The 8,060-nt window shown below is 36.8% G+C and overlaps 1 pseudogene; it reads right to left on the reverse strand.

The window, feature by feature from the left end:
* Window positions 1-1,387: 1,387 nt before the first annotated feature.
* Window positions 1,388-2,317, reverse strand: LOC132675585 (olfactory receptor 2J3-like; annotated as a pseudogene).
* Window positions 2,318-8,060: the final 5,743 nt, after the last annotated feature.

The following is an 8,060-nucleotide window of genomic DNA, read 5'->3' on the forward strand; positions in this document are numbered from 1 at the left end:
AAATTAATAAACATAAAAAAATTAATTTCATTTATTTATTTGTTTGTTTACTTATTTCAATATTTTTGACAAAGAGAGAGGGGGAGGAAAGGGGCAGAGAAAGAGAGAGAGAGAGAGGATACAAAGCGGGCTCTGCACTGAGAGTGGAACGCCCAACATGGTGCTCAAACCCACAACTGTAAGTTCATGATCTGAGCTGAAGTTGGACACCCCTTGTTTTAAACTTTTAAAAGCTACCCTAATTTATTAGCACTGTGCACAGTGACAAATTAAGTCATATAATGATACTTTATTTTTTTTATCTTACATTGTTATTTCTCCCACCAGAAAATGAGTTATCTTCAGGCAAAAAGAGTGTTTTATTCATCTATTTTAGCAAAACCTCTGAAATCTAGAAGATATTTAGCTATTAAAGTAAATGAATAAATGAATGAGTAGATGAATAATTGGACGGGTGGACAAATGAACTATTTTGAACAGATATATCTTTATATTGTTCAATGCAACAAGCATATAGACCCATAGAATAAAACACTATAATATAGTATCTTGAAAAAATATGCTTTAACTAAAGAATTGTCATACATCTTGTCACCATTTTGCTAAACTGAATGCCTGTCAATGACCAAAAACTCAATACATGTATATCTTTACCATAGTGCTCCATCTTTTTGTAGATATTATTGCTTAGTCCATAATTTAGCATATTATTATGTTTTATTTATTTTTAAAGTTTTTATTTATTTATTTTGAAAAAGAGAGAGACAGTGAGGGATGGACAGGAAGAGAGAATCCCAAGCAGTGCAGAGCCAGATGTAGGGCTTGAACTCATGAACCATGAGATCATGACCTAAGCCAAAGTCAAGAGTTCAATGCCTAATTGACCTGAGCCACCCAGGCTCCCCTTAACATATTATTTTTAAAAATCATCCCCTAGGGGTGACTGGGTGGTTCAGTCAGGTAAGCATCCAACTCTTGATTTCAGTTCAGGTTATGATCTCTCCATTTGGTGAATTCAAGCCTGCATTTGTCTCAGTGCTCTGTGGAGCCTGCTAGGGATTCGCTCTCTCCCTCTCTCTCCTTCTGTCCCTCCCCCACTTGTGCTTTCTCTCTTTCTCTCTCAAATTGAATAAATAAACTTTTTAAAAAGTCTCTAATTTCTATGGACACTAAATATGGAATTATTAAAGATTAAAGTGTTACAAATCAAAAAACTTACCTTTAGATAATATTTTAGAATTAGTCAATAAAATGTTTCCAAAGTTAGGACTGAACTTTCGTCTATGCTTGCTGGGTTGTAATTTAAAATAAGTATCAAAGAAAAGGGAAACCACCATCCAAGATGGACGAGACTGAACAAAAGTTGCAGGATAAAAATCGTGTTCTATCACATCTCCCACTCCCATCCCGCTAGTCTCCTTACTGCCCTTCTACATCTTTGTTTTTGAGAGTGTAGATTAGAGGGTTGAGGCTAGGTGTGACAACAGTATAAAAGAGGCCAATGAACTTGCCTTAATCTTGAGAACTTCCTGATGGTGGCTGCAGATGTATGTGCATGATTGGAATGAAAAAGAGGGACACAACCATAAAATGGGTTCGACATGTCCCAAAGACTCTCTGAAGTCTGACTGATGACTGCATTCTAAACACAGCCAGGGCAATGGCATCATATGAGCTGAGAATAAGGATGAGTGGTATCAGGACGAAAATGGAGCTCATGATCAGGAGGGTCAGCTCGTTAGCACGGGCATCAACACACGATAATCAGAGCAGTGCTGGAACTTCACAGAAGAAATGGTCCACTTGGCGATGTCCACAGAGGGGGACCCAGAAGGTAAAGGAGGAATGAAGTGCTGAGGCGATAAAGCCACTGACCCAGGAAGCCATAGCCAACAGGTGGCTGAAGCAAGCGTTCATGACCATGGCATATTGCAGGTGTCTACAGACAGCTGCATAACGGTCATAGGACATGACCACCAGGAGGACGCACTCTGGTTCCCAATGCAAGGACAAAGTAAAGTTGAGTCATGCAACCAGCATAAGAGATGGTCTTTTCTGGGCCCCAGAGGTTGACCAGCAACTGAGGGATGGAGCTGGTGTGTAGCAGAGATCCAGAAAAGAGAGGTTTGAGAGGAAGAAGTACATGGAAGTGTGGAGATGGGCGTCCAGGCATGACAAGACAATGATAAAGAGGTTGCCTATCAATGTCGTCAAGTAGAACATCAAGATAAGCACAAAGAGAATTACTTCCAGATGAGGCCAATGAGAAAAACCTAGTAAAGGAGCCTTCAGAACTTATATGATTTCCCATCATCATTCACTGTTTCCCAGTACCTGAAGAAAGAATCATAAACTCAAAGGCTGCTTACTCATTGTTAAACACTGGCCAGTAGACTGGGGAAAAAGTATGCCATTTCCGAAATGCCCTTGTTTCAGTAACATTTTTATAGTTTTTATGTTCATTCAGATGTTTCTTCCTGTAGTGGACACGATCAATAACTTCTCAAGTAAATGAGTTCATTTTATGAATCCCTAAGGTAGTATTGGATAAACAAAGATTGAAGATTATGTTCCATAGCCAAGAAGACAATTTTCATGAAAAATTACCTTTTTAACAAAAAACTTTCAATTTATTCCTCTTTTATGTATTTTCAGGCTACTTCCAATTTTGTGGTTTCAGAGAAAGGAATATCTCTACTCTTAATAATCCTACATAAATGAGAACTTACCATGAGATGAAAAACAACTCAGTAACAACTTTAAAATGTTAATATTGGGTGAAAAAAATAAATTTCAATTGCATTATGATTATAGGAAGAACAAAATATTCTTATTCATTCATGTATGTTAGCAACTTATTTTTTGACAAAAAAGAAATAGCATCAACTGGAAGTATAAACAAAGGCAGTGTGCACACACACACCCAAAAATGAGCATTCACACTATGAGCTAAGCCAAAGGTCTTAATCCTAATCGAGAAGTGAAATAACATGGGGGATTTGGTGATGGAATGCTTCCGATCATAAATGAGACTACAAATAATTTTGAAAGACCAAAATGAAATTACAGAATTGAAGAAAATTGCAGAGGAAGCAAAAGAAAAAGGGAGGGTGTTTGGAGTAGGAAACTGGACAGGAATCAGTGGTGCTTGGGACTGAATGTGTGTGAATCCCAACCTGTGAGGCATGGACAACAGCTGGAAACACAATTTCCACAAAAATTTCACATGCTCTAGAACAGCAGCTAAGACATTTGAACTCAAAGTTATAATTTATAATTATTCCACATTAGGTTTTCTATAATTTCAAATTGAGCTTCTGAATAGAAAACTCACTGATTTTTAATAGGAAAAGATATGTGAATATTGCATAAAATCCAGTCATTAGTTTACCTTGTGGCTGTTATTTTGTGAAAAATAAAGTTAAGAAACTCCACTGTGCATTAATAGTTTGGTTTTCATTTGCTTATTTTCTCTTGTGTGTTACCAATCTTTCATAGAAAATACTAACACTTTATAATTGCTGCTAAAAGACGTAGTAACCCACATTTACATGTTCCCAGATAGCTTTGCCCCTCCACGTCTCCCCTCACTCTCTGACAGAAGACAGCAATCACAAATTCAGCCAGAACAGACCCGCATGCAGTCTTTTGAAGACTTTTACTAGCTCAAATATTGTAATCCTAGCACTTGAAAAAAATGCAAGGGATGTCTAATTGGTGAAGTTACAGCTGGAGAGATAGGAACAGTGAATGTGGCCCAAGATTGTTAAGATCGATTCTCAAGTATATCTATACACCATTTTATATTATTCATAATGTAACTGTCATTAACCTCACAAGGAATGGGGGAAATTTTCCAAGGTATTTCTTTTTTATTTCCCTAAAATGAAAGATAATACACCACAAAATATTTTAACTCAAATGCTGTAGGTGTTTCCTCTGAGGTAGGCACAACTGTCTTGCATTACAAAGAAAGCTGCCTGAATTCCTCACTACATTAATTAAAAGAAGGCAGCGGTTGTGTAACATTTCCTAAACTGCTATACCAGTCATTGTTCAGCATTCTCCTAGAAGTGAAGAGGAATAAGAGATAAGGAGCAAACTATCCATAATTCAAAAAAAGAGAAATTTAGAGATTTATGGCTTGATTTTCTTCTTAGTGGAAAAAAGGGACCTATCAAAGGCAGCTTTAGAATTGTGGAATGAAATGTCTCTCTATTCTTCGAAGTCAGACATTATGGGGAAATGGATGGCATAGCCCTTTCTTCTCACCCCAGTGTCACTAACAGGCATTCTCCTAATTCCTTTCATGTCTGTGACTTTGAACTAAACCTAGATCTTCTGCAGTGCTCTCTCAGATTTTCCATACTGACCTTCCTGTATTTGTCCACTCTCCCCATTGTTCTCTTTGTGGTCTATGCTTTACCATTTACAAACCAACCAGCTCTCTAGCTGTCATGCAACCTGAGAACATCCACCTAACTGTCTTCCTATACCAACTGTGCTAATGTTCAAAATATAACCATGGAAAGCAAAGTCTAAAACAAACTGTAGTTGTCATCATCACAGAAAAGAAAGCCTGGGCTTGTCCAGAAGATGTGCTTTGAGCAGAATGCAGGAATGCTTTGGGGCATTTAAGGTATCAGGGTATGAAACCCTTATCCCAGAGCAAATAGGGCCTTTAAGGAAACAAAATGAATAATGTGACATTAATTCCTTGACTGAGACCATGGGGAAGACAAATTCCAAAATTGCAATTAATACCCTTCAAGTAACTGTCAGTTAGAATGGTGTGATGTTCACAAGATAAGACTCTTCACAGAAATGCCTTGAACATGATGTTGCCCTTTTACTGGGACGCTACAGAAGTTATCACCAACCAACCGGAAAAAGGTGCTTTGAATTGTATTGTCAATGAAAGGAATGGATTCTGCTGATTCACCTGATTTTTCCCCTGCTCCCCATGGCGGTAAAGCCCAAATTTACCAGACAACTGGCGAGAAGTAAGGGAGATTCAGGAGCCATGAAACAGAAAAGCTGGAATACATTAAAACTCACCTTTTCCTTATTAACCTGGTACTTACTCTTTGAGAGCCAACCTACACCATTTATGCCTTCCTGATTGTCTTTAAGATTCAATTACAAGTTCATGCCAACAAAAGTTGAGAAAATCTATGTAAGAGCATTTAGAGCCCTAAATCCAATCCTTCCCTCAGCTTAGAGGATAACTTCCATGTCTATTCTCAAGCCAACAGAACTCTGGTATTTCATTCTCTGGAGAGGTCTCTAAACTACAGGTTGCCAGGCACATACCTTAACTAAACCCTAAACCTAGCCCTAACCCTAACCCAAACTCATAATTCCTAATCCCTAATTGAAATCCTAACCTAAACCTAATGCCTAGAGATGTCTTTGAACTACAGGATACCAGACACATAGTATAACTCTGGGGTTAACACTAACACTTTCCTTAAACTTAGCCCTAAAACTGACTCTAACCCTATATATATGAGGCGTGAAATGTGGTATATATAGATAAAATGGAATATTACTCAACCATAAAAAGAATAAAAGCTTGCCATTTTCAATGATGTGGATGGAGCTAGAGTATTATGCTGAGCGAAGTAAGTCAATCATAGAAACACAAATACCATATGATTTCACACATATGTGAAATTTAAGAAAAAAAACGAACAAGCAATGAGAGAAAAAAGAGAGAGGTAACCCAAGAAGCAGACCCTTAACTATAGATAACAAACTGAGGGTTATCAGAGGAAAGGTGGGTGAGGAATGGGTTAAATGGTTGATGGAGATTAAGGAGGGCACTTTTTGTGATGAGCACCTGGTATTGTACAGAAGTGTTGAATCATTACATTCTACACTTGAAACTAGTATTACACTATATGTTAACTAACTGGAATTTAAATAAAAAATTTAAAAATCAAAAATAATCCAAATAATCTCTCAAACCTTTTACACTGAACAAAAAAGTTATCTCTACCATTTGTTTATTATTTCAAACATCATCCATTTACAACTTTCCTTGGCTTCCCATTAAAATCCCTGTGTCAGGAAGGAATTTTCATTTCCTGATAACTAATCACACTGCTAATGCTGTGCCCTGTTTTCTGTATTGCATGTCAACTCATCTGAGCCTAGCAGGAGTCATACACATTCATTTACAAGTCTTAGGTTTGCATCTCCCTTATTCCCTCCAAACTCTAGCAGTGTTTTAGTTCTACAATGAACCAAATTTATCTCACTTGCCTTTCATATTTGAACTCTGTCTGTGTACTTTTGGCTTTATACACTGGCTTCCAATTCTACACTGGTTCTTACATGCCCTCCCTAATAAAGATAGCAAACACTTCTAGTGCACTTAATAGGAGTTAGACTATTTTAAACACTTTACATATATTGACCCTTTTAATCCTCACTGCTACCCTATAAGGAAGGCTAGACTAATTATCAACTTCTCAAGATGAGGAAATCGGGGTACAGAGAACTTAAGTCACTCATCCACTACCACCATGTGAGCAGTGGTGGCAGCATTTGAAACCAAGTATGCTGGCCCCAAAGTTAGAACTCATTAAGGCTTTGATGTAATATTAAAGATCAGCCAAACACGTTTTGCAAATATATGTGAAAGACAAACTATTGCTATACAAAGCCATGTTCCATTAATGTAAATCATTAGAGTCTCCTGTGATTTTATGGAGAAAATATGTAATATTCTGTTTGTATAAGGATAGAAAAGTGCAATATATTTTGTTATGTATGTTACATGAGGATTACACAATATTAATCTCAAAACTTATTTCATTTTAGATTTTAACCAATTTTATTAATATTTGAAAACTTCCAAACTCATTCTATAAGGTCAGCATTACTTTGATTCCAAAACCAGACAAAGACCCACTGAAAAGGAGAATTACAGACCAATATCCCTGATGAATATCAATTCAAAAATTCTCAACAAGATACTAGCAAATCATTACCAACAATACATTAAAAGCATTATTCACCATGATCAATGGGATTTATTCCTGGAATGCAGGAATGTTTAAATATCTGCAATGAATCAATGTGATGTATCACATTAATAAATAAAGGTTAAGAACTACACAATCCTCTCAATAGATGCAGAAAAGGATTTGACAAAATACAGAGTCCTTTCTAGATAAAAAAAAACCCTCAAGAAAGTAGGGATAGAAGGAATATACCACAACATGATAAAGGTCATGTATGAAAGACTCACAGATAATGTCATTCTCAATGGGGAAAATCTAAAATCTTTTCCCATCAGGTCAGGAACACATTAAGGATATCCACTCTCACCACTGTTATTCAACATACTACTGGAAATCTTAGCCTCAGCCATCAGACAACAACAACAAAAGTAATAATGAAAGGCATCCAAATCAGCAAGGAAGAAGTAAAACTTTCACTCTTTGCAGATCACATGATACTCCACCTAGAAAACCTGAAAGACTCTACCAAAAACCTGCTCTAATGGATACATGAATACAGCAAAGTCACAGGATATAAAATCAACATAGACAAATCAGTTCCATTTTGATAAGCAGCAGAAAGAGAAATAAAGGAATTGATCCCATTTAAAATTACACCAGATCAGGAGCTCCTGGGTGGCTCAGTCAGTTAAGAGTCTGACACTTGGTTTTAGCTTAGGTCATGGTCTTGCATTTTGTGGGTTCAAGTCCTGCATCAGGCTCTGTGCTGACAGTGCAGAGTCTGCTTGGGATTCTCCTTCTCATTCTCTCTCTGCCCCCCCTTGCTATCTCTTTCTTGAAACGAACAAATACATGCAAAAACAATTTAAAAATAAAAATAAAATTACACCAAAACCCATAAAATACCTAGTACTAAACCTATCAAAGAGGTCAAAGATATGTACTCTGAAAACTATGGAAAGTTTATGAAAGAAGTTGAAGAAGACACAAAGAAGTGGAAAAACAGTCCATACTCATGGATTGGAAGAATAAATACTATTAAAATGTCAATACTATCCAAAGCAATCTACACATTCAATGCAATCCTTA

The sequence above is a fragment of the Panthera onca genome, chromosome B2 (genome assembly GCF_046562875.1).
Source record: "Panthera onca isolate mPanOnc1 chromosome B2, mPanOnc1 haplotype 2, whole genome shotgun sequence".
Classification (NCBI taxonomy): Eukaryota; Metazoa; Chordata; class Mammalia; order Carnivora; family Felidae; genus Panthera; species Panthera onca.